This window comes from Manis pentadactyla, chromosome 12, assembly GCF_030020395.1.
Source record: "Manis pentadactyla isolate mManPen7 chromosome 12, mManPen7.hap1, whole genome shotgun sequence".
NCBI lineage: Eukaryota > Metazoa > Chordata > Mammalia > Pholidota > Manidae > Manis > Manis pentadactyla.
In genome coordinates this window covers 64,438,478-64,463,411 of record NC_080030.1, presented here as the reverse complement: position 1 = coordinate 64,463,411, position 24,934 = coordinate 64,438,478, and the positions used below count along the sequence as shown (strand labels likewise).

Sequence of the window (24,934 nt, the reverse complement as noted above, 5' to 3'; positions counted from 1 at the left end):
TTTTCAAAGTGTGTTTTCTAAGGTTATCAGGAAAATGTGTCCTTTGTACCTGTATCTTTTGAGATTGAGCTCCATTTAATTTTCACATTTTTACTTTCTCTTATGAAAATCATCTTCTATAAATTGAGTTTTTTACCTTCTTTCAGGCCTCCTCTAGATCTGTTATGTTTCTTCTGATGTGTATCAATCAAGGCAGCATACTCTAGGGTGAATTCACCAGGTTTTATGCAAGGAAAGGATAGGAGATATGAGGGAGGTGTTGGTGTGATTCTGCATCTTATTTACCCCAGACAATGCTGTTTAGCCTTTTTTGTCATGGCAGGATGTTGGTAGAGTCTGCAGTGATTATGCTTGCAGCTAGTTAGAGTTTTCTTGGTAGCTTAGAGACAGTTCAATTCTTTTCCTCTAAAAAACATTACCTTACAATTGCTCACACTGTCACATTTCTGTTCATTACATACTTAAAAATTTTTTTCATGATTTTTGTCTATGGAAACATAGACTTTCATTTCCTCACCAAAGTTCCCCCCATTCTATAACACTTGATCGAGGTCAGAGAAGAAATTGAGTACGAATTCCTAATGCCAGACATAAATCAGGGTCAAAATTTGAAGAGTTAAGTCTAGGCTGTCAGAGTTTTTGCCAGTGACCCTAGAGAGTGATACGTACTGACAGGGTGGCCGAAGCAGAGCCCTGCTGGAGTGGCAGGCTCACACACACCTAAGAGGCAAGTGGACTATTATGTCAACTGTTAGACAAAGATGCGGAGGCTAAGGTAGGAGCCATGGGTGTGGAAGGGGGTGGAGGGAGTGGAGGATGAGAATTGATGCCAAAGAAACAGGCAATGGGAGTAAGTGATAACTGAACTAAGAAACAAATGGGAAAAGAATGGGAGGTGAGATGAATCCAGGAACCAGAGAACAGATGAGGGAACATCAAGACCCAAATGGGCTTGTCTGATGGGAATGAGTCAGTCAGATCCAGGGCCCATGAAAAATACAGAAGCCAAATTTGTCAGAAGAATCGAAGAGACTGGGATTTTCTTCATGAATTGTGTCACAGGTATGTTCCCTTTATGGTATATGTCCGACCTGAAATTCTAGCCAGTGCTCCCATGGCTAAAGTCCATTTCAAAGAACAAGGACTTTATACGTTACACCCATCAGTCCACAGATTAAGCATGGATGTTTTCCTCCCTCTAACAGGACGCCTAAATATTGTTCAGTCTCCAATGATGATATGAGTCCTGAGATAAGTGAGTCTATCTTTTTAACACAGTCCTTTCTCCCTTCACAAGCCATCTAATCGAACTTATGCTATCAGTTTCATTTTTTCCTACAATATGAGGAAAACTCTACTGGAAAGTGAGAAAATGAATACCTCCATTCTTTCTTCCATTCTCCAAATGCTTTATTTTCATAAACAATAAGAGCAAATTTTCCACCCCAACTATAAGTATTTGAATTAGCAAATGTTTTTCCCTTTCATTTTTCAAAGTCTTTATGGTACAAACTGTGGTGTGTCTTAGACCAGAGGCATTCCTGTGCCAGACACCGGTTTGGCACACACAGTCTTCAGCTGTCAACTTGTCCACAAGGAGATCCAGGCATTTCTTGCTCCCATTCTGTTCTGGGTGTTACACCAGATGCCTTTACTTTTTGGAGAGCAAACTTGCACGAAGCATCAGTCCTAAACCCAATTATGTGAGATGTGGAGTGAGTGGCCAGGTGTGACACTCCTTACAGCTTTCTTTCACCCAGCTCAAGACCTGCAGAAACCAGGCAGTAAATCTTACTTCAACGTGTGTACATGAAACACATAAGTCAATATGTATATAAATCCTCAGGTGCATGTGATGTTTCACACTCTTTAACTTGATAAAATACTTGTAAATGTGAAAACCTATTTAGAAACTTATAAAAATAATCAGGCACCAATCTTGGTGAAATTCCAGGGAAATGAATCGCTCGTTATCACTATTTCCCAAAATAACTGATAGGTTAAAAAAAACCCAACACCTTACACTATAATTTTATATCTCTATCATACCAATGAGAAGCTCTCATGGAAAACAAATGTAATTCAGTGCTGATAGTAAAATTAATAGGTCTTGTGTTTGCCAGATAGACTGTCACACATTTTGAGGGCAATATAATATAAAATAAGAGGAAATTTGTATGATACAACCAATCACTGTATGGATTCAAATACAGTTCAGGTTATGCTATATTTCCAAAACAGAAAATTCTTGTTTACTTAGAAGTGTGAAATAATACAATTTTCCTGGGGGGTGGCTCTATTCCTGCCACCATTAATGGTGGACTAAAGGTCTTTCACTGCACCAGAATCAGCCATGAAAGAGGCTGACCAGATGGTTTTCCATGAAATTTGTCCTGATAGTCTCTTCAAAGTTTTACTTGCTCTCAGTAACCTTTTTATATTACTACCAGGCACTGGAATTCTTACCATTAGAATACCTTGTTTGCACTAAGGTTTATCTCCAGATTCTTAAAAATCACAGAATCATGGTAACAGAAGATGATCTCAAGGACTGTGGAAGTCTCAGATTTTATCCTACTGGCATGCTAACAAGTTAGCCACAGTTTCTTGGACACTGGCAGAAGACAAGAGACTCTTGGGACATAGTCAAAGGATAGTTTGTTATTCATGGTCATAGCAGTAGCTAAAATATCAGCATTTGCTCTGGTTCCCTGAAAGCCAGTTCCCACAAGGCAATGCAAAGAAGGCCAGGTGACGCCTGAACATTCACAGGGGAGGAAGGGAACCCAAATATTTTATAATGGGCAGCAGTCTTGCCTGCTCTTTGCTATGAAAGAGACTCTATCTTTGATATACTAGACAGTAAACAAACTTACCTTACTCTGGTAAGACACTGTGAAGGCAATTGTAATGTACCTGTGTCTTTTCTACTACTTTTCTTACTTCTGGAAACTTTCTTTGCATAATCTAATTATCTCCATTTTCTTCAACTATTCTGGTGATATTCTGCTATATGCAGTCTAGTTTGTCTACTTTCTAAATATACTGGCTCCAAAAATATTTTAGGTGCAGTCTGAATAAACAGCCCAAAGAAGAGTAGAATAGAATACAACTTGTAACTCGTTTGTTTGCATACTGTACAGGCATATTAACTTATTTAAAAGCTATTTCACACCTCTAATGATTAAGAATCAACAATCAACTGAAGCTTCTAAGTCATTAATGCTGAACACCATCAATCAGTCTTTCTGTTGCTTTAAATTACAGCCCTCTATATTTATCTCTGTAAAATTCAGTCTTAGATTTATTTCTTCTTAAATTTCTAAAAAATCTTTCAGATCCTGAAAACAAAATAAATTATTTTTCCCGGCCTCAAAACATCTGAAAATTTAATAAGTGAATTTTGTATAACTTAATCCGACTCCTCAATTAAAATGTGGAGGAGGACAGAACTGAGCATAGGGTCCTGCATATTCTATTAGAACCCCCCATTAGGGTTTCCTTGATGAATGCTCAGTTGTTTAGCAGGAGAATTGACTTATAAGCCTTCTTCCCCACCTTGCTGGTTAAAAAGTTCTGATGGAAATCTTTGGACTACTACATTTCCACATTCTATCTTTCTGTCAACTTTGCTAACTAAAGAAAAGAAGTTAGTACACTATGGCGTGTCCTTATTGAATCCATGGTGGCAAACAGTAGTCACTGCCTCATTTTCTCCATCATCTAGAAACTTATTATTTTATACATATAAGATGTGTATTAATATAATGTGAAAGACATATAATTACTGTATATATATATAATTACAATAAATATAAATATGTACTATTTACATATAATTGTATTATAATTACATAAAATGTGTTACATGGAATTGTAATCATAATCATAAACATTATAAAATCAAAATTCATTGTATATTTAAATATAATTAAATGTACATTTACATATAATTATATTACAATTACATATAACATATGTATGTATCTTATAACATGATTGTATATAATTATATATTTATATTTTTATTTATTATTTATATTTATACATGTAATTATATTACACTGTAACATAGAATTATGTGCTGTATATTTATATATCATATAGTCCATGTAATTATAATGATAATATTATATAATCATAATATACATTTACATGATAATTATATAAGTATATATTATATTAATATTTATTTTATATATATAAAATAAAGAGCTTCTAAATGACAGGGAAAATGAGGTAGCGACCACTGTTTGTGACCATGGATTAAATAAGAACACATAATTTGGTAGACTAATCTAACCTGTTCTGAGTGTTAGTTATGTATTACATGTAATATATAAAAGTATTAATATATAGTATTATAAAATATTATATATTGTATATAATATATAATTAATACAATAAAATATATAATATAACAACACTCAGAACAGATAGATTAGTTTACCTAATTATTTAGCTGCTACCTTTTTGAATGAGTTTTTAACATCAACATCAACAAACATTTAGTAAATTAAATACATGCTGTATGTTTCTCTATTCTGTGATTTGTCTTGAAGGAATAACATAAAGAAAAAATTTCATTAGAAAAAGAAATTCCAGGAAGCATTCAAAGACTGGAGAGGAGTAGGCAAATTAGTGAGAGGAAGGGCACAGTAAGGGAAATTTGCCAAAGTGGAAAGAGGAAATTGAGTGAGAACACATCGTATTTAAACATTTTAATTCAAATCTAACCTGTCTTTTGAGAATTATACTATTATTATTTTTTTCTGGCCACATTACACTCCCTAAAATTACTCTCCCTACTATCATTTGTGTTCTTAAACTGTATCTTTATTTTATTGTTTCCATGTGTGTATCCTGTCTGGTGCATAGTCCTGGAAGGCAAGGACCTTATCTCATTCTTAAGTATTTTGACCTCCTACAGCTCAAGGATATATGGATCATCTTATGTAATTGGTGATAATTTTGGAATTGAAAATTTCAACTTTGGGGTATTACAAAACAGAGACTATTAAAGTCGGAAGGACTCTTGGACACTGAGACCTAAAACTGAATGAGTTGCCCAGAATTGCTCAAGTTTCTATGCATTCATTCACAGAAGTGTTTCCCTTAATTTCATTTCTAGCATTGTCTTTCTTGGATATCCAAGATTTGTCTAAAATCTCTGTACAGGATACCTACAAGGCAGCAATGCCTAATATAGTCATTTGACTTGGTATAACTATTTACATATTAAGAAAGGTACACTTTGATCCCAAAGTCTGGATAATGCCTTCTAAATTATGTGCTGGCATTTACATAGACACAGACATAAACATACTCATCCTAGAGAGTTAGTGGGTGTTTTCCCTCATATATTGATATTTAGGAGGTGAGGGTATATATTTTGAAGGGTCTCTTTTGTAATTCTTTTTATTAACAATTGGGATAGTGCCAAGAATCAGGAAGGCCTAGCTGTGATGTATTTATAAGCAGAACTAACCAGAAGGTACAGTTTCTTTGATGACTGCACTGGTCTAAGCTCTCTCTAATATGACTCATGGAAACAACCAGCCTGTTGTGGCAATGGCTTCACCAGCTGGACTTACAAAATCCCAAGGATCTCATATGTCAACCAGACCGCAGTCCTTCCCTGTCTTCCCACATAATGATCAAGACCCAGTGCCTTCTACATGCACATCTCAACTTGATTTATTTTAAAAATCATCCTTTACAAATCATTGTGATGTTTTATTAGTTTATGTATTTTTAGAAATTTTCCAGAGGGGAAGGAAAGGGAAGGAACACCATAACATCCATCCTTTGCCCAAATCCCATCAGAAATTCTGGAAGTACACTATTAAGGACCCTATAATAGCTACTTTCTTTATGTTTACTACCCCAATTTTTAATTTGTAAGAAATATTCTGAATGATTTGTAAGGATAGCAACACAAAGAATATACTTTTGCAGGAATTTACTAATGGTAGGTAACAGGGAAAAACATTCAAACATCTCAGCCTAGCTCTGTAATTTTTCTGTCATGAAAATACCTGGATAGACTTCTCTGTTACCCGGAGGCCAGCATCTTCGTGCAGATGTTCTGAAGGCTGCTCTCGCCTGCTGCATCTGGAAGTCTAGCTGTGGCAGTGACCAAACCATTTTTTAGGGCAGCCTACGTGGAAAGAGAAAAATTGTACCCAATTTTATTTTTATTACCATGGAACTTCTGTTTTCTCCTCAAGTTTTGATCAGGGGCCAACTAGATCTTACTTCAAAAATTAGAAAACACCCAAGACCATGGGAAAAGCTTTTATATTCCAAGATAGGGCCTGAATCCCATCTTTAAAATAAACCATGTTATAAAAACTAGAAACTCCAAGTTTGTGATAACAGTGAGATTATAGGGGAGGTGGGAGGCATCTCAAAAATAATACAACAGTAACTGTTCATATATTTGGTTTAATGGATTAAAATATAAAAGATCAGGAAAATGTATCAGCTGAGCCTAGTTAAATTTTTGAAATCTTGGAAAATTCTCATCATCTACTTTTATGAGTTTTCTCAACTTTTATTTGAGTAATTTTCTAATTTTTGAAGTGTTGCATGGAAACAAAACCTTTTAGCTTTTGATAATTATTTCCATAATTTGGAGTTCAATCATTTGGGTCATTTGTCTCATGTTGAAATGAAATATACTCCAGTAGTCCAACACAGACAAAATGTAAGTGTTCCTCAACTCATCATCTTGAAGCTACGCAGGTTCTCTAGACATGATATAAAGAATCAGCAAACAATAGCAATGAGGACAGGCATTAACCACTAGCTAATAAATCATTTCAAACTCCTACACCAAGCCTATCCCTACCCTGTTAACATATCCCTGGCAAATTTTAATCAAATTATTGAATCCAAGATTATATAATTACTAATCCTAATTAGCATTACTCATAGATAAATATTACTCATAGCTGTTGTATATTTTTTTGTTTATAAATTTGCAAATCTAATTTGCAAATCTAATTTGAACCCCACAAAATCCCTCTCGAATACATTATCTGTATTAGTCAGCTCAGGCTGCCATAACAAAATACCACAGACTGAATGTCTTAAACAACACAAATTAATTTTGTCACAGCTCTGGAAACTAGAGGTCCAAGATCAAGGTGCCAACAGGGTTTGTTCCAGGTGAGAACTCTTCCTGGCTTTGAGATGGCTGCGTTCTCCCTGGGTTCTCACACAGACTTTGCTGGGGTGCATGTGGAGACAGAGACCTCCCTAGCCTGTCTTCCTCTTCTTTTAAGGAGACCAATCCTTTCAGATTCAGGCTCATATGACCATACTTAACCTAAATTACCTCCTTAAAGACCCTATCTCCAGTGAAGTCACACTGGGGGTGAGGGCGTCAACATATGAACTTGGGTTGTGGGGGTATCGCATTTTGCATATGAGACAACAGAGTACATACTAGAGCAGACTAAAGAAGTGAAGTGTGTGAGCCAGGGTTTATCCCAAATTTTTGATTCTCTGTTCTTGGCTTTTGTTCCATTTGCTTGTGATGAGAAACAAAAACTTTATGTATGTAAAGAGCCCCTGGCTTTTCAGATACTGCAGAGGACGAGCTATAAAGAAAAAACAAAACCATAAGATTTTTAAAAAATAATTATGAAATTGATAAAGATTTTCTATAAAACTAAGGATCCAAAATGAAAAAAGATAAATCTAACTACCTAAAAACATTAAAGGCTTTTAAGACATAAAATAAATAAGAAACATGTATTTGCAAAAACACAAGAGAGACTGGAAAGACATTTAAGATGCATTTGACAGATGCAAGCTAATTTTCTTAACATACAAAGAATTTTTATAAATCAATAATAAAAATATAACACTTCAAAAATTGAGGAAAGGACATGAATAGGCAGTTCATAGAAAAAAATGTAGATGAACAAGATGCATATAAAAATAAGCTTACCTTCTCTTATAATTGAAGAGATGCAAGTTAAAATGACAAGACACCGTTTTCTACCTAACAGACCCACAGAGACAAAAATTGTTATTAGCAGGGATGTAGGAAAATTATCTTTTTATTACACACACAACTGGTGAAAATATAAATTAGTGCAATCCTAGCAGAATGTAATTTGGAAGCATCTGTCAAAATAAAATAAAGATCCTTTCACCCAGCATTTCTACATCTGAGAATTGAAACTTCATAAACGATCTCACACATAGGGAAAGTTGAATATAAAAAAATATACAATATAACATTGTTTTGGTGTTAGTTGCTAGGACTGCCATAACAAAATGCCACACATTGGGTGGCTTAAACAACAGAAATTTATTTTTTCATAATTCTGGAGGCTAGAAGTCCAAGATCAATATTTTGGATCTCCATTGTCTTTTCTGAATTTTCCTAAGTTTAATACTCAGCCACTTGATAAATATTTGTTTTTAAAACAAATGAATAAGTGGAATGAAAATTGGTAGCTTTGTGTTCAAAGCATAAATCCCCTGACAATGTAAAAAAGATATCACACCCATGGTAGACTCTGCTTTCAGGCATACTGGTAACTATAGAGAGCCATAACATTTTCATTATTCTCAAAAGGAATTTTCTGAGATTACAAAACATACACAGTTTAGTTAGTAACATTTATTCAAAACCATGGATCATAGGGCAATCCAAGAGAGGAGAGAAAATACTAAATATAAAGTTTGACCCCATGATAGCTGAGCCAGCAGGAGTATCTAAATTTCATCTAAATGAAACATATATGAATAGATGGATACATAAGATTACATATAACAAAATTGCATAACAAAGTTAAAGTTTATGGAATAATGTGCATGAGAGCTGTGGTGGGGGTAGGAGGTCATTGGTGTGAATTGGGTGACCATATGACCATATTTTATGACCAAAATGAGGTGCTGATTAGACTTCAGAGCATGCCCACATTTATTGATATCTCCCCTGTCTCCTCAACCCCATTGCAATCGTATTCATCCACAGTTTCATTACAGATTTCTTAATTGCAACAATGAAAGTATTTCCATGTAGCAAACATAGAGAATTCTCCCACAGGCAAAAAGACACAGGGGTATAGTTAATGTCTTTTCGGGCAATTGTTTGTATTTCATTGAGACCTTTGCCTAATTACCCTGTTCTACTCTTCAGCAAAATTTATTGGTGAATTTGTGTTCCTGGTTGTTAAATAGTAATTCTCCTTTGTGTCCTTTTTATGAACCACCACGTATTTCTGTGATGGTAGGTGTTTTGGCCAAATACGGCATTCTGGAGAGATCATTGTTGATTGTAAGCACTGTATTTTAGCTTGGTCCTACAGAAAAGATACGGCAAGAGAAATATGATAATTAGGTCTATGCTAGATCTTAAGGTTGTGTATAGGAGGCTTGATGAATGTCTTTTTGGAAAGTGGCTACTTGCTGAAGAAATTTGCATGACATCTGTCAGGTGATCTTATCCAGCACCACTCAGAGGGCTAAGGTGGCCATCACTGGCATCTCAGAGCCCTAAGTTAAAGCAGTTGGGGGAACAGTGTGCCAGCTGAGAAAGGATCTTACAAAGAGCATAAGATTGTGCAGGGAATGAGTACAAAGGAGTAGTTGACATTGCAGTGTTTCCATATCTAGAAGTTTTGAACTTGCCCTAGGAAGAAGTTACTATCTTTTAAATCTGAAAGTTTCCTCTGACCCTTTACCTGCTTTCATTTCACCTCCCATTTCCCACATGTTTAGAATGAGAAAGCAAAACAGATAAATCAAGAAGTCAGTCTTAACATATTACAATGTTGCAATTAAAACAATACTCTGAACATTCTTTTATATATGAAAATATAAATCATACAAAAATATGATAATGCTATATTCTAGAGTAAACTGAATATCAAACTTTAGAAAATGCTCATCAAACTGGAACTTCCCCTGAAATATAATTTCTTTATTCTTCTTTCAGAATTCTCTTTATATAGTATTGTCTTCTTTTACATTTTGATGTGAAGTCTTTTGTCATTTGTGACTAAGATCTCCCAACAGCCTTTTCAACTATTCCTATCCTAGTCTACTTCCTCTAGTTTCCTGCGCCTCCTCCTAGTTTATTTATGAAAGAAATGTTTTTTTCAGAACAACTGTGATCAGAATTGCATTATTTATACTTCAGACACCTCAAAATCTTTGGACTATGAAACAAGTTCATAGACTAGATGTCTGTGGCCAACTGCATTGAGTCAGGACCAGTTAGGCATCTGATTTACTTTGTTAAACATATCATAAATAAAAAATAAACAAAAGAAAAACAGTTGTTACCTATAAAAAAATAAACAAAAGAAAAACAATTTTTACACCATGAAAAACATAGATCAACCTGTGATGCTTGATAAACAAAGCAAAGGAGTTTTGTTTTGTTGTTGTTTTAAACACTGGTTTGCCGGAAATAATTCTAAGAGGTCCTCTAGTCACTTTTTTTTCAGTCAAGACCTACTATTGATATTGCTAAATGACAGAGAAGTCTTACCCATAATCACTTAGTCATCCTCACTTTGTTAACAATCTTATTCAGCAAAACAATTTTGCAGCATCTATTAAGCAGCCCCCATGCTACTGGGACAGGGCTAACAAGGTGAAGAGAAGACAGAAACACGACGTCCTCCCATGAGGAGATAGTTCTGTCAGGGAGCGCTGACTTGGGGCTGGTCTCTAAGTGAGATGGGCAGACAAGAAGATGTACTGGTTCAAGGGAAATGGTAATAGTGACTTTAACAATGTTGAGTTTGAGGCCCTAATGAAGGAGCCAGCAGGCAGCTGGATATGCAGACCTGGAGAAGTTCTGACCTAAAAACACGGATAATAGAGTCACTGTCATAGGGGCCACTGAAGCTGTGAGGGTAGGAAAGCCACACAAGAAGACCATGTGGAGTGAAAACCAGGCTTAGAACAGATTAAACAATTAAAAACCCAGCTGGCCATTATTATTATTCTGATTGTCTTGGTTACCTACCTACATCTCTATCATCATTCTCTTAGTTTAAGAATCATCTTCACCTTCACACTTGATGAAGTAAAAATATGAACTTATAAACTCAAAGTTTTAAAAGTCCAGGTAGACTGCCTTGAAGTTGGCTGGATCCAAGTGCTACTACAACACCATGGCCAGGAGTTGGCTTCTTCGTATCTTTCAGTTCTATCATCCTCGCAACTGGTTTCATTTCAAACAAGTTCTCTCCATATGGATGTCTACAGGAATTCCAAGTTTGTATTTTATCAGGATCAAACCCCAAAGAAAGAGAGCTTCTTATTCCCAAACATTCCAATGGAAGTTCCAGAACTGACTCTCATTAGACACTACATATGGTTTTTTAAACTCATAAGTTGGGCTACATATTGTTTTTTTAAACCCATAAATTGTCCTGGTAGAGGAAAATCTTCTGATTGGTCAACTGAGTGGCCGGGCTCCTCAGAGCTGGTCGTGAGGTCAGCCCGACTGCTCCAGGACCAGGGTCCTTGGTCTTGTTGTGAGAAAGAATTCAAGAACGGACACAGAAAATCCACTGAGCACTAAGAGTTTATTTCAAGAATTCGAATTTAGAGAAAGAAGAGAGTATGCCCCTGGGAGTTGGGGTGCAGGCAGACCCAGAGGCATTGCACAGAAGAAACATCAGGGAGCCTTTTCTCTATGAAGGGAGGTGAATATTCACTAAGAGAGATTAGATTTCAAACGGAACAGGTGGAGTCTTCCTAGAGTTCGGGCTTGCTCCACACTCACACACTCATGTTGGGCAGGGAGTTTTTTGACTATATTTGGTTCTCCTTGGAACTGTCATAGTGAGGGAGGTGCGATTTTTACTATGTTAATGAGTGTAAAAGTGTCTGGAGGTGAAGTCAGGGCCAACTTCTCCTCCATGTTGGAACCAGCCAGTTTTGGCCAGTCTATCACCTGTACCCTTACTCTCCATCCTACGGGAACAGCTTGAACAGAATGTGTAGAATGTAAGCAAGCATCTGACTGAAGTCCCCCTCCCCTTTTCCTGCTCAAGTCCAGCTATCTACCCACTCTAACACAATCATGCCATCAGGACCAAAAGAAGAGCAGGAATGGCTCCCCAGGGGAAAATCCGAAAGGGGAAAAGATATTGGACAGGCAAAAACTAGAGGTACCCTTTATCCCTTCCAAGCCTAAGGAATAGAAGATAAATAAAACAGTATCAGGAGGTGAGAGAGGTAGATGGGTGAAGAGACAAAGAGAAAGTGATGGGAACCCCAGGAAAAGTACATGTTAGGGAGTATAGCCAGGGAAAGACATGTTTATATGTAAGCCTGCTTCTTTTGTTTTGCAAACTTCAGTGGAAATAAAGTCACTCTGGATTATGTAATTTATTATCTTTGATACTCTTGGAGACCATATTCAATCAGAGGTGTGGGATTGTATTCTATAGTCCAAATAATACTGACTGCTTTAATCTGACTTCCAGGTTCATTTTTGATCATTTTAAACATTTCTGGACTCTATTCTAAATATATCTCTAAATTTCTCAGGTTCTTAAATTTCATATTCCAGTTCTAGAATTATTGCTTTAGTAAAGGATCATGTGATAATAAATACATTATTCTAACTCCACACTCCAGATTTGTATATATGCTTTTAACAATACTTACCATGTTGAATTATATGAAACTTTTAATCTGTTCCCCTCTGAGTTTTCTTATAGCTCATCTTCACTCTATTATGGAGGCAAAAAGAGAAAAAAGCATAAGAGCTGACAATATCTTCTAGTATCTACTAGATTAATTTTTAAACTAAACTCCCACTGCAGTGAAATCACTTCTGATTTGCCCATTTCAGTTTTTAATTTTTGGCCTTATAGCTATTGAGTTAAAGTTTCAAAATATTTAAATTACCCAGTACATAAAGACAAAGACTATTGCTGCTATGCAAAAGGGTATAAACCTGAGAATTCAAAAGCTCTGGGGAAAACTTTTTAAAAACACTCTGTGATTAACTGAAATTTTGAAAATAGAACTTGGAACTTTGCAACTTGTCTTCCAGTCTGTATTTGCTACCAGGCTCGACATCTAAACTGAATTTGTCAGTGAGCACCTAAGAACTGATTTAGGAATCGTAATGCACACAGCAGACCTTGTAGAGATACCAAAAGAGAACAGGACCAGGAGTTAAGAAACCTGGCTTTGAGATGCAACACTGCTTTCCATGTGACCTTAGAGAACTTACTCTCTCTGAAACTCAGCCTGTCTTTCTATAAAATGGAATAACCATTACCCAAGAATTGAGGCAGAAATTCAAAGACATAACAGAAATGAAACAGCTGGTGCATAGTATTAACTCATCCAATGTTACTTATTCTTTCTTTTATACTTCTTCAAGGCTTTAGGCCAAATGCAGAGAGAGAGAAAATGTAATTCCCTCCCTCAAGCAATTTATGATCCAGTTGGAAAGATTGTATATGAACTTTGAGTGATATTTTACAGGAAGTTAGAAAGAGGATTATCAGGGACAAGCATACTGATGCAGAGTTCATGTTGAATATGGAATGTAAAGTAGGCCTTAAAGATGGAAGGGCTGCACTGTTGGGGTACAGGGGAGAGGATCCTACCCAAGTGGAATGAGCTGAAGGAAGGCAGAGGTGTGAAGAATTTAGCTGCATGCCCTTCCAGCATGAGAACATGATTCTTTCCCCAGGATCATTAGCAAATAAATAAATAACCATAAAAATGATCTATTTCTTTAGCAAATAAATAATGATAAAAATGATCTTTCTATTTCCTTGCACCCATGATGACTCACCAAGTCATAATTCAAGAGGAAGAAACTCATTTTCTTAAAAGCTATTCTTTCCTACCATTAATCAACAGAAGTGGATTATCAGAGAAAGCACTGTGTTTCCTCTTTAAGCATAATCTGGGGAAATTCAAGTGGGTGTCCTGAGCTCATGGTTGTAGAGAGAGGTTTTATGAAGGATTTTTGAAACATGGGGAACATCTAGTCCAAACATGCTGGTTTTTAGCCTGAAAAAATGGTACCTAAACATACAGAGTGGCTTCTCCAACACTACAAGTCAGATATGTAAAGACCTAAGGTAAAAACCCAGTTCCTCTTGGCTACTGAATTTCCTGTTCAGGAACACTGAACTCTAATCTAGTAATGGCTTGGTAAGTACTTATTCATTCATTCATTCAGCCATCCATTCAATGAATTTTTCCTGAGTGCCTGCTACTCAGTACTCCACTCTGAGTATAAGGAATAATATTATGTGGAAATATATGAAGACAATCCAAATGAGTACAAACAGAGGCCATTTGTTTGGAGTTTGCTATAGCAAGGGAGTAAGTCACCATCACTTGTATCTAGTAGAGACTCCAAGGCATGCAGGGAATGAGAAAGTGAAACAGGAAGACTGCTATATACACTCTGATTAGAGGCTGCTGACATCGGGAAGCTGGAGGTGGGCTGAGTAGGACTGGGGCATCTATATGATAGGTTTGCTTTCTCTGGACTGTTCAGAGTTGGAAGTGAGAACAAAATTAGAGAAGATGGCAGTCATCCACCTCGCCTGACCACTCTCTGATCACTCTGGGCCATTCTGGATCAGGAGGTTGCACTTGGACTTCCTGAACTGGTTGCTGCAGAGGCTGAGGGTCAGAATTCCATTGTCATAGGTGGTCCGGACATTGTCCATATTTATATTCAGTCACCTCTGTGTCCAAAAAGCTTTACCTCCTCTCATGGAATTTACAGTCTACTAGGAAAGGAAGGTGATGAATAATTGCTCAACCAAGCTTTAGAAAATGATAGAAACGAAAGGTTTCTAGATGTGGAAGGAGATCCCTAATTGTGGGTCTGACGGATCTGAGGAGTCAGGGAGATTCCCAGAGCAACTCCTTCAATCTGGGCCCCAAATATCAAGTAGAAGTTATTCAGAAGTAAAGAGTCAAAATGTTTTTATTCACTGTTCACCATGTAAGAACTTATTCACTATGTAAGAACTTGTTCACCATGTAAGAACTTGTTCGTTATGCTTCAGAAGATTGGAGACTGTTGAGAACTAGGCTTGGGGTTGATTAATGATTGTGCATTGAGTCCCCTATACAGAATTTTATTGTTGTTAACAACCATTTGATCAATAAATATGAGAGATGCCCTCTCAAAAAAAATCTTTTTATTAATAGTATTTGTGATGTTTATAAAATATATCTCTCAAGATATTATATTCACTCAAAAAGAGTATTCGTTCCTTTCATCACCTATGATGGGAATCAAACAACTCAACACTTAATTTTTTTGTCTCACAGCAACAAAATCAGAAGGGCTCTCCTTGTGAGTGTCTATTGTGTCATTGTGTCTTAAAACAAAGCCCGAACCAGAAAACAGCAGCATTTAACAGGAGAATAGTATCCTGACCCTCCTTGGAACTAAATGTCGTTAATCAAGCGTAAATTTAGCTCCCGGAAAGTCTCAAAAGAAAAGGAGAGGCAGCCTGACCCAGAGAGGACCAGCTTTGGAGAGCCTCGCAGGCAAGGAAAATAACCGCCAAGTCGACTCGGGCGGCCTGTAAAAACAAACGGGGCTGATGAGCAGCGAGGCCACCAGGAAGCCCCCAGCAATCAGACGCAGCCGCGGTGTCTCCGGACAGCGCAGGGCCAGCGCCCCCGCAGAGCCTGTGGCTCGGCCGGCCTGCTGCCGCCCTCCTGAGCCGCGCGGCTCAGGTAACACCCGGAGGGGCTGGGACAGGGAAGGGGAGGGAGGAAGCCAGGAAATTGCACAGATAAAGGGAAGACAAGCAGAGCTACTGTCTCTATCTACCCACTGACAACCTATAACGAGGAATGGAGAGAGGCTGGGGCAGGAATCAAGTCAGCAGGCTTGAAGCGGGGGCCGGGGCTTTGCAGGGGCACGTTGGTTCCGGTCTTACGAATCAAAGCTATTCCCACTTTTTGTTAAGTCAGAGGACCTCTTAATATCAATCTATTTTGTGGCCTTTACCATGGGTAGAAATAAATTTTATTTTTCAAATACATTCAAAAAAGATTTTTTTAAAAGGCTACCTTGAATTTCGTAAACACTTACATGGACAAACAGTGGGTATGTGTCGCTGACAAACAGGGGCACAGTGCTCCCCACATCTGCCCATCCCTGCAGGCTCCCAGAAAGGAAGCGCAGTGCTGCGGGACTGGAAGGAAAGGAAAGGAAAAAAGAGAAAAGGGAAACTAGCATTTATTAAATACTGACTAGTGAACCATTCTTGGGTAGGAAAGGTGATATTCACTGACCGTCTTTTATAGAAGAGAAAACAGCCAAGTTAGAGAAATTCAGATACCTGCTGAGACAGGGACCGTGGGCTTAGACAGAGTAGGGTGAGGTCCTCCCGGAAAAGCAGGGCGGAATATTTACAGTCAGAGCAATGTAACAATGGCAAAGAAGTCCCTACTGAAACTCTGTGCTAAGCATTATGCAAAGTCAAGGTCACACTAATTCTCTAGGGTAAAGATAGAGACATCTTCAGAGAGATCAGTTAAAGGTCAAAAGGCCAGGAACAACTTGGCCTGGAATGCTTGAGTGTTCTGCAAGGGTATCAGCATAACCCGTGACCCCGCTGTCAGCCCCAGGGGTGAGGACAGGGCAGGTGGTACAAGTCCACACCCCTAAGCCTTTTTTTGATGTTCTCGAAAAATCCTCAACTGCCTATAATACCCCCTAGACAACGCACCACTATGGGCTCTCTTGTCCCCTCCTGGTGTGAGCCAGGAGTTCTTTCCTCTCACTTTATTTCTAAATAAAAGCCTGTACCTTGCTCTCCTACCTTGAGTGTTTGTGAAGCTCATTCTTCGGCTTTGTGAACAAGAACCCTGGCATCACTGCCACCCGTCCTACTATTGTTAAGTGGGAGACCAGGGACTTTAAAAATTCACAGCACTCTCCACCTCCTATGATCTTATTTGCTAAATTAATTAAACAGGGAGGCCGTTAGACTAAGGTGGGTCTATTGCCTTAGCAGCCTAAAGAGCAAAAAATAAGGTTAAGAAATCAAAACCTAAGGACAGCCAATCACAGCCCACTAGGCTTTTTCAAATACGGCAACCGCTTAGGCCATGGCCAACCAAACCATGTCCTTGCTTAGCTTCTGCCTCTTTAAAGTCTTTCCCTCTGCTTCTAAACACTTCAAGGTTGGTGCTGACTGATTCAAATCAATTTTTGCTCAAATAAACTCTTAAAATGTTTAATATGCCTCAGTTTATCTTTTAACATACTTACATCTGTCCAGTTTCACTGGGGGTGTATCAGGAGCTGGTTGCCTGCATCGGGTGCACATCGGTGAAGGAGCTATGCACCTTGCCCCTGGTGGGACTTTGGGTCCCTTTAGGTCCGAGGTGCTATTGGCAGGAGGCCGCAGTGATGAGTGACGGCAAGGGGTGGGTCTTCTCAGAGACAGAGGGTTCAGAACTGCTGTGTGAGCCGTAGACTGTAGAACTTTGGCTAAAAGGCACATTCAGTGATAACACTAAAGGATTTGAAATGTAATCTATTTTCTGTCAGCATCTGAGGACTTCTAAATCTTTTCACCCAGAACACTAGCTTTCAAATGTGCTCAAATTCCTCCAAATCCTTCAGGGATCCTCAAGAGCAATGGGCAATCTAAGGGGCCCACTTCAGGCCGGAGACCCCATGCCCGCTTTCACCAAAGGTACTTTTAGTTGGTTGGCCCATTTCACTTGTTGGATTGCCTTGATGGATTTTGTTGGAAGAAAGTTGGCTCTGCCTTAAAAAAAATTTTTTTTAAACCCCTATACTAAATAAATGTAATGTCTGGCAGGTGATGGGAAGATATTTGTTGGCTGAGGATAGATTATTTGAGCCACAAATGAATCTTCTGGACCAATCATATTTAATTCTCACTTAAAATAACAACATGAGATAGTATTAGAAACAGGTGTTTTTATAGAAGATGAAACCAAACCATCATTAATTTGGCCCAAACTGGGAGACTGAGCAAACCATGCTGCTGTTGCCTGACCCATATGTGGGGTTCAGGAGATCCCTCAGGGCCAGCGGGTCTGTTACCTACCCAAGACACTCAACTCACATTTTCAACTTTGGAGTTGCTATTAGACCCTTAGATGGCCTTTTCAGTTGAAAACTAATGATCTGCATAGTGTCTTCCACTCTGAGGGAACAGGGCTATTGTAAGCCTCTGAGAAGCCATCTTTACCATGCACACAATCTCCAGGAGCTTCCCCTACCCCACAGAGCTGCAGAAGTAGCTTACTCAGACTTGTTAGTTGACCCTGACAAGAGGAGAAACAGGACAGGTAAAATGCCCTGTGGGGGGAATATGACAGTGATGAGCAAAGAATGATGAAGCAGCAGCATGTTTCTCATCCAGGAGGAACAGCAATATTTACCATGTATTGAACCCTTACTAAGAACCAAGCACTCTGTGATTTACCCTTATGAAGAAGTTACGCTAACCACTTTACAAAGAGAGGCTGTGGCTTAGTTAAAATGCTAGAACGGCTCTCCATTCTAATTTGAAAAGTACCTGAGCACATTGCTGTGGTTCTAACTCCCTGGGTAATCTGGATCACCCCTTATCTCTGTCCTGATAGTTCTCTTTGCGCTCTCCCTGTTGCCAGCCCAGCTCCCACCTTCCGGGTTTTCTTCCCGTGCCTTGACTGGCCAGGATGACCTTGGGGCTTGCTGTCCTGCAGCCTTCCCCACTCTCCATCTTTGCGTGGCTGGCTCCTTCACTCTTCTTGGGTTTCAACTCATCCAAGAGGCCTCAGTTGTCCACCAAATACAGCAGCCTGCCCTTCTGGGTCCTTCTCCATCTCACTTTCCTGTTTTATTTTGTACTTATTCTATTTTTATTATGTATTGACTGATTTTCATTCATTTCTAATTTATTTTTAAAGTCCTGACCACCAGTCTCTGGAGTTTACTTATTTGTTTCTTTCTTTATGTTTGTTTGCCTCCTCCATTTAAGGCAAGTGGCATGAGACTTCATGTTTAAGATTTCATGCCCAGCATTTTCATACATATTTGTTGAGTGAATAAGTGACTAACTGAATGTTAAGTAGTTGATGCGAGGTCACACAGCTAGCGCAGGCTGAGCCAAGCCATTAACCCAGGTTTGTCTGCCTCTATTCTTAGGAAACTAACCTCTTAAAAAGTAGGTGCCAAGAGTGCTGGAATTCAAGATAGGATGATGCCAAGTGAAACAGCATTTCCCATTCCATAATTCAGCTGGGGCTAGAGCTGCCCACAGTCTGCAGCAGTGTTTCTCAAAGAGAGGTATCAGTTCACTGGTATCAGAATCACCTGAGACACTATTAAAAGTGCAGCATTTCAGGCCCCACCCTAGACCTACTAAATCAGATTTGGAGGTGCTATCCAGGGGTTAGCATTTTTAACAAGGCCTTTAGAAGTTTCTTATGGCTGTAAATTTTTAGAATCACAGGCTTAAAAATGTAGTGGCTGCACTGCTTTGTTTCTTTGCACAGGTGATGTTATGCAGATATGCATCACACAGATAAATATATGTTTTTTGACCTGGGCAAACACCTAGTTCTCAGGACAACTCAGTCTTTTGGAGCAGGGACAAGATGGCCCTATCCTGGTAGGAATCTGGGCCCTGCATCTGTGATACAGTCTTCTCCTCTATACCTTCTGCCCTTTAGTTTTTGCAGTCAGAGATGAATGTGTTTGACTCTCTCTTCTGCACATCAGCATGGAACCAAGCCCTCTTTGGACAATGAATCTGATTAATGAAAGAAAAATTTCAATTCAGAGACTCTAAAGGCCTAGGTGAATTCTTGGAAGAATTGTATTTGGGATTCCTTTATTTCTCTTGGGAGCACATGGAAATCAATAGGCCAAATAAGAGGCATGGACATTTTTTAATCATTAAGAGACCAACTTAAGAAGTCTACAAGCCCTACAAATAATGACTGTTTTTCAACTACCTAAAATGTGCACTCGAAAGGCTTGCTGACTGATCTTGAGAGCCTACTGCCTTACGCTTTCTTAGCTGTGGTGAGTTACCTGCTCCACTTTGTTCCTTTAAAGTTTAGTTTACAAATAAAAATTAAGCAAAGCCCTTTTGTCTGTGGAGAATTATGCTACCAGATGGAATGATCTGAATGGCAGAGATTTTTCTATGTAGCTCAGTGTTTAGACTGCAGGGTTGGAAAATCTTATATCAGAATTCCAGTCAGTTGACCTCAACAGCTTTCACTTTTAATTGACTGGGAGCATTGATTTTTTGCCTAACTTGAAACTAGAGGGGAAAAGGAAGTTTCACCTGAAACTTGGCCCAGAATTCTTTGTGGTTTATCAATCATGAACACACACACCCAGGTTCAGTTAGTGTTCAGAACAAAAATTAGACAAGGAGAGTTTTGCTTATGTTTTCGAAAAAGTGCTTACAGTTCTGACCAACACCCTATGTGTTCTAAATATCAGAATGTACTCCTGGGCATTTGAACAAATGGGTGTATTTTAGAACAGAAAATCAGGCAGAAATCTTACATATCTCATCTGAATATTCTAGATTTGTTTGAACGGTTTTGCTAGTGACTTTTAAAAGGACTTTTTAAAAATGCCTTGCTCTGACGTGTGTTCTGCCCTCAACTATGTAGTTTTAATATCTCTCCTTCACTCTTCACTTTTTGGAAGAGGTTATTCATGTCTTTGCCATGTCCCAACCCTGATCCCTTCCTGTGACCCCTGAGCCCTCTTAAACCATGTATCCACTGGGTACTATTTTGGGTTGCAAGTACAGAAAACCAAAGCCAAAGGACTTGAAAAATAAAATAGCTCCATTTTGTTGATATTCTCTCAGCTCTGCCCTGATGTCAACTTAGTTCTCACACCAGCTTTCCTGATGACAACAAAATGTCTTCCACCAGTACCTGTGACTATGTGCTCCCTAATTTATGTCCAGAGTCCAAGAGACATAGATACATAAATTGTATTTCCTTGCTTTTTTCACCTAACATCATGTCTGGGAAATCATTTCTAATTTTATATCTAAAGCTGCTTCACTCTTTTTTTAAGACTGCATGGTCCTCCAATGTGTGGATAAGCCTTCCATATGTAAGGAATCCCTTAATGATGGACCTTTAGACACTTTCTAATCTTTTGATATCGCAAGACTGTTGCACTGAATATATTCATAAGGACATTTTTAGCACAAAAGCAAGTATATCTCTAGGATAAACTCCTAGAAATAAAATTGCTAAATGAAAGAGTGCATGCATTTAAAATTTTATTAATATTTCAGTGTGGAAAATTTCAAACATATACAAAAATAGGAAGATTATAAAACAGAGAGAGTGACACCCATGAACTCATCTTCTGCCACAAGTTTATCAGGCACCTGTTCAACCTCGTTTCAGTCTCCTTTACTTTTTTAAACATAACTAAATACCATGATCAAACGCATAATTCTTTAATATCATAAAAAAATACTCAAATGTCCCTGATTGTCTCATACTATTTTGTGCAGTTGATTGGAAGGAGAATTGCAAGAGATGGATATACAAAAATTTTTTTTAATCAAAATGAGTTTATAAAGATATACTTAAAAAACTCATTTGTGACTTTTGAAGGATGCATTTAAAAAATTTTCTAAGTACAGTTACATGCTTCCTAAATAGAATGATAATTATAATCATTGTCATCATAAAAATCTCATCAAAAGTCAAGCAAATAAGGAGAATTTTATAGAGGAACCAAAACAATATGAAGAGTAAATTAAGTGGAATTTAAAGCTTTCTCAGCAGCTTAGGTGAAATAGGTATTACAAAATCTAGACTTCTCATTCTGTGATAGAATTCAGAAGATGGTAAATAATCTTGAGTACCAAGTGGATTAATATATGCAGTTGGAAGCTGCTCAAATGCTATTATACACAAGCAATAATAAATAAATAAATAAATAATGAATACATTCCTGTAAGTTAAAATTCTTTTGCATTAATAGTACATTTTTTAATGTTGCTAGGCTGAGGGGGCGTTATGGTTATCTTTAGAGCTGTCAAACAATGGAAGGGAATTCTGTTTGAAGTGTTGAGCTGACTGAAAATTGTAAGCAGTTTTAATTTATCTGGATATTAATATCCAAGGAATTAAAAATCAGTGGGAAAATGTTCTACAATCTCTAAATTCCTTACAAACTTTAAATCTGTGATTCGCTAAGGATGAATATAATGAGAGTATGAATGTCTTTCATTCCACAGTAAGATCTTTGACGTTTTTACTAGTAGTCATAAAATCTTCATTATGGGTCATCTGGAAATGAGATGGATTTTTATCATTTTTGAATAGTTTAAATAAAATTTTATTTTCTAGGTACTTAATGTGAAGGACAAAATTATCTATTGAGACTCTTCTTAACTCTGAGAGAGAAGTCTGAATCATTTAGGAAGGAGACTTCCTCTTCTTTCTCCTAAATAACTTGGTTATTGATTTTTGGAAGTTTCCTAATCTCCCCATGGGAAGAGACTTCATATATTTTATTCAAAGAAATTACAGAGAAATATAATTAACACTTTTAATTACAGAAAAGGATGGAGAGTGAGGGCAAAAAAAGTTGAAAATGGAGGGAAAGAGAAGCAGGTAGAGTTCTGTGTTCATCAAAGCCTACACAAGGTGTGTTGTGAGGATGAGAAAATCACTAGGGAAGTGAAGGAGGGCTCAAGGAGTAAGGGTAAAATATGTTCCTACAGTTGCATCTTCATAAAATTTATGGGGGAAATTACAGAAGATTTTTAAATGGCTAAAAGAGATTACTGGATATCCTCTCCATGGGAAGGAATGTATGGGAATTGTCTAGTCCTACAGGGTTGGGTGCCTTTGTCTGTTGTTGACTCGGTTTCTACAGCTCATAGAGAAAGAAGTTAACTTGTACAAAACTGCAAATGTTTCTGGCCAGAGCTATGCAGATGATTCTTGTTCAAGGCAATGCAAATGAATTTTCTCAGTGTGTTCATCAGTTCAGGCTGCTGTAACTGGCTACTTTATACAACAGAAAACTAATTCTTTCACAGTCCTGAGGCTAGAAGTCTGAGATTGGAGTGCCAGTGTGGTCAGGTTCTGGTGAGGCATTCCCTCTGCAGCTTGCAGATAGATGGCCACCTGCTTATTGCATCCTCACATGAGGAGAGAGAGCATATATATATCTCTGGTATCTCTTGCTCTTTTATAAGGACACCAGTTCTGTAAGATTTTTATGACCTCATTTAACTTTAACCACCTCCTTAAATGCCACATACAGTCACAGGAAGGGTTTGGGTTTTAACATAAATTTGGGAGGCGAAGGCACAATTCTGTCCATAGCACTTAGGTAGATAATATATTATCTCTGCATGTCGAATCATCATTTAAACTATTTGTAACACTTTACCGGGTCCTTCACTGAATAATGAGTTAAATAAAATACTTAATATGTGTTTGGTTTATATTTGTGTGTATCCTATCTCTTTCATAATACATTCTTTAACAAGAAGATCAGACTCCATTCTTAGATGGCAGCTCCTAAACTTATTAAAAAGAGAGGGACATTTTAAGATGCTTTTACTTCCCAATTCACTGGAGCCACTTTCCTTGGCTGAGATAACTCATCTGGCTTTTTTCTATAGCTTGTAGACTAGTTACTAATTAAAAAGCAGCTGGACAAAAACACTGAGATGTAGTTCTTAGGCCTAGATCCAGGTCGACTCTTACACATCATACAACTTGATAAAGTCACTCAATCTCCTGGCCTTAGTTCCTCCATCAGTATAATAAACAGACTGGGATAAATGTTCTCTAATGTCTCTGCCAAATTTTAGAATGTGTTGGTTCCTAGATTAGTGCATATAAATGGTAGAAAGGGTGGGATTAGAGGAACGAAACTTTCCCACTTGCCCAGACGAAAAATATTCTAATAAAATATCCACCTTCAGGGATGTCTGCTTTCTCCACACCCTGCCAGGTAAGACTGGGTTTGGAAAGGTTTTCTTTCTCTTCTCTGCCCCCATTCCTTCACACAGCTGCTTCCTGCCGCCCTCCCCCCCCCCCGCCCCCCCTGAAGAAGTCACTAACTCCCTTTGTATTCAGGTTTCTCCATCTGTGAAATGTGAGGCTGAGTGCCCATTGGCCTCCCAGGGGTATTCTGTGTCCGACTCCATTACAGAGCATTCACTATGCTGAGCATTATCTACAGCCTAAGTTTGGCATTTCCTTCCGTTCCTTTCTTGATCATAATTTGATCCTAACTTCCTTGGTAGCCTCTTGTCTTTACAATTTGTCAGTAGTTCTAATCCTGTTTTAACAAAATTTAGAGCTATGGTGATGCTAATGATATCATTGATAATGAGGTGGGGATTGGCAGAGAGCCTTTTAAAAAAGTGTGTTCTAATAGTGAAGAAAAGAGTCCAAAAACAAACAACAAAAAGCCACGCAGCCGTAACACAGGAAAAAGAGCCCATCAAAATAAAATAATTTACACAAGACAGAGTTGCCATATAAAGAACAGGACACTGAGTTAAATTTGAATTTCAGATAAACAGAGAATAAATTTTAGCGTTAAGTATGTCCTAAGCAGGGGACATGTCCTACAACCACACTAAAAAAAAGTTCATTGTTTATCTGAAATTCAAATTTAACTGTATGTCCTATATTTATATTTATTAAATCTGGCAACCCTAACAAGCTTTCTGTTCAGCAACTTCTGTCTGAGATAAACTGAGGTTCTAGTGTGGCTGGGCTTTTTATAGTTCTTCAAATATTAAACAGAGAAATACTCCAAAGTTGACTGAGGGGAAGAGGTTGAAACTTCCCCATAGTTTTACTGTTAAAAAATATGTGGGAAAACAGTAGATACCATCGTGTTGAACTTTTAATGTCCATGGCTATTTGGTCCTAGAAAAACAAAAAA

General features: G+C 37.9%; 1 long non-coding RNA gene across 1 annotated transcript in view; it reads right to left on the bottom strand.

Moving 5' to 3' along the window:
• Positions 1-602: 602 nt before the first annotated feature.
• LOC118921803 (uncharacterized) overlaps positions 603-24,934 on the bottom strand; it is a 176,215-nt gene continuing 151,883 nt past the window's right edge. Inside the window, exons 5-9 of the long non-coding RNA XR_008992774.1 lie at positions 12,658-12,720; positions 7,961-8,014; positions 7,454-7,607; positions 6,039-6,160; positions 603-1,768 (exon numbers count right to left, since the gene is read on the bottom strand). This is a non-coding gene — a long non-coding RNA (uncharacterized LOC118921803). The remainder of the gene's footprint in view (positions 1,769-6,038; positions 6,161-7,453; positions 7,608-7,960; positions 8,015-12,657; positions 12,721-24,934) is intronic.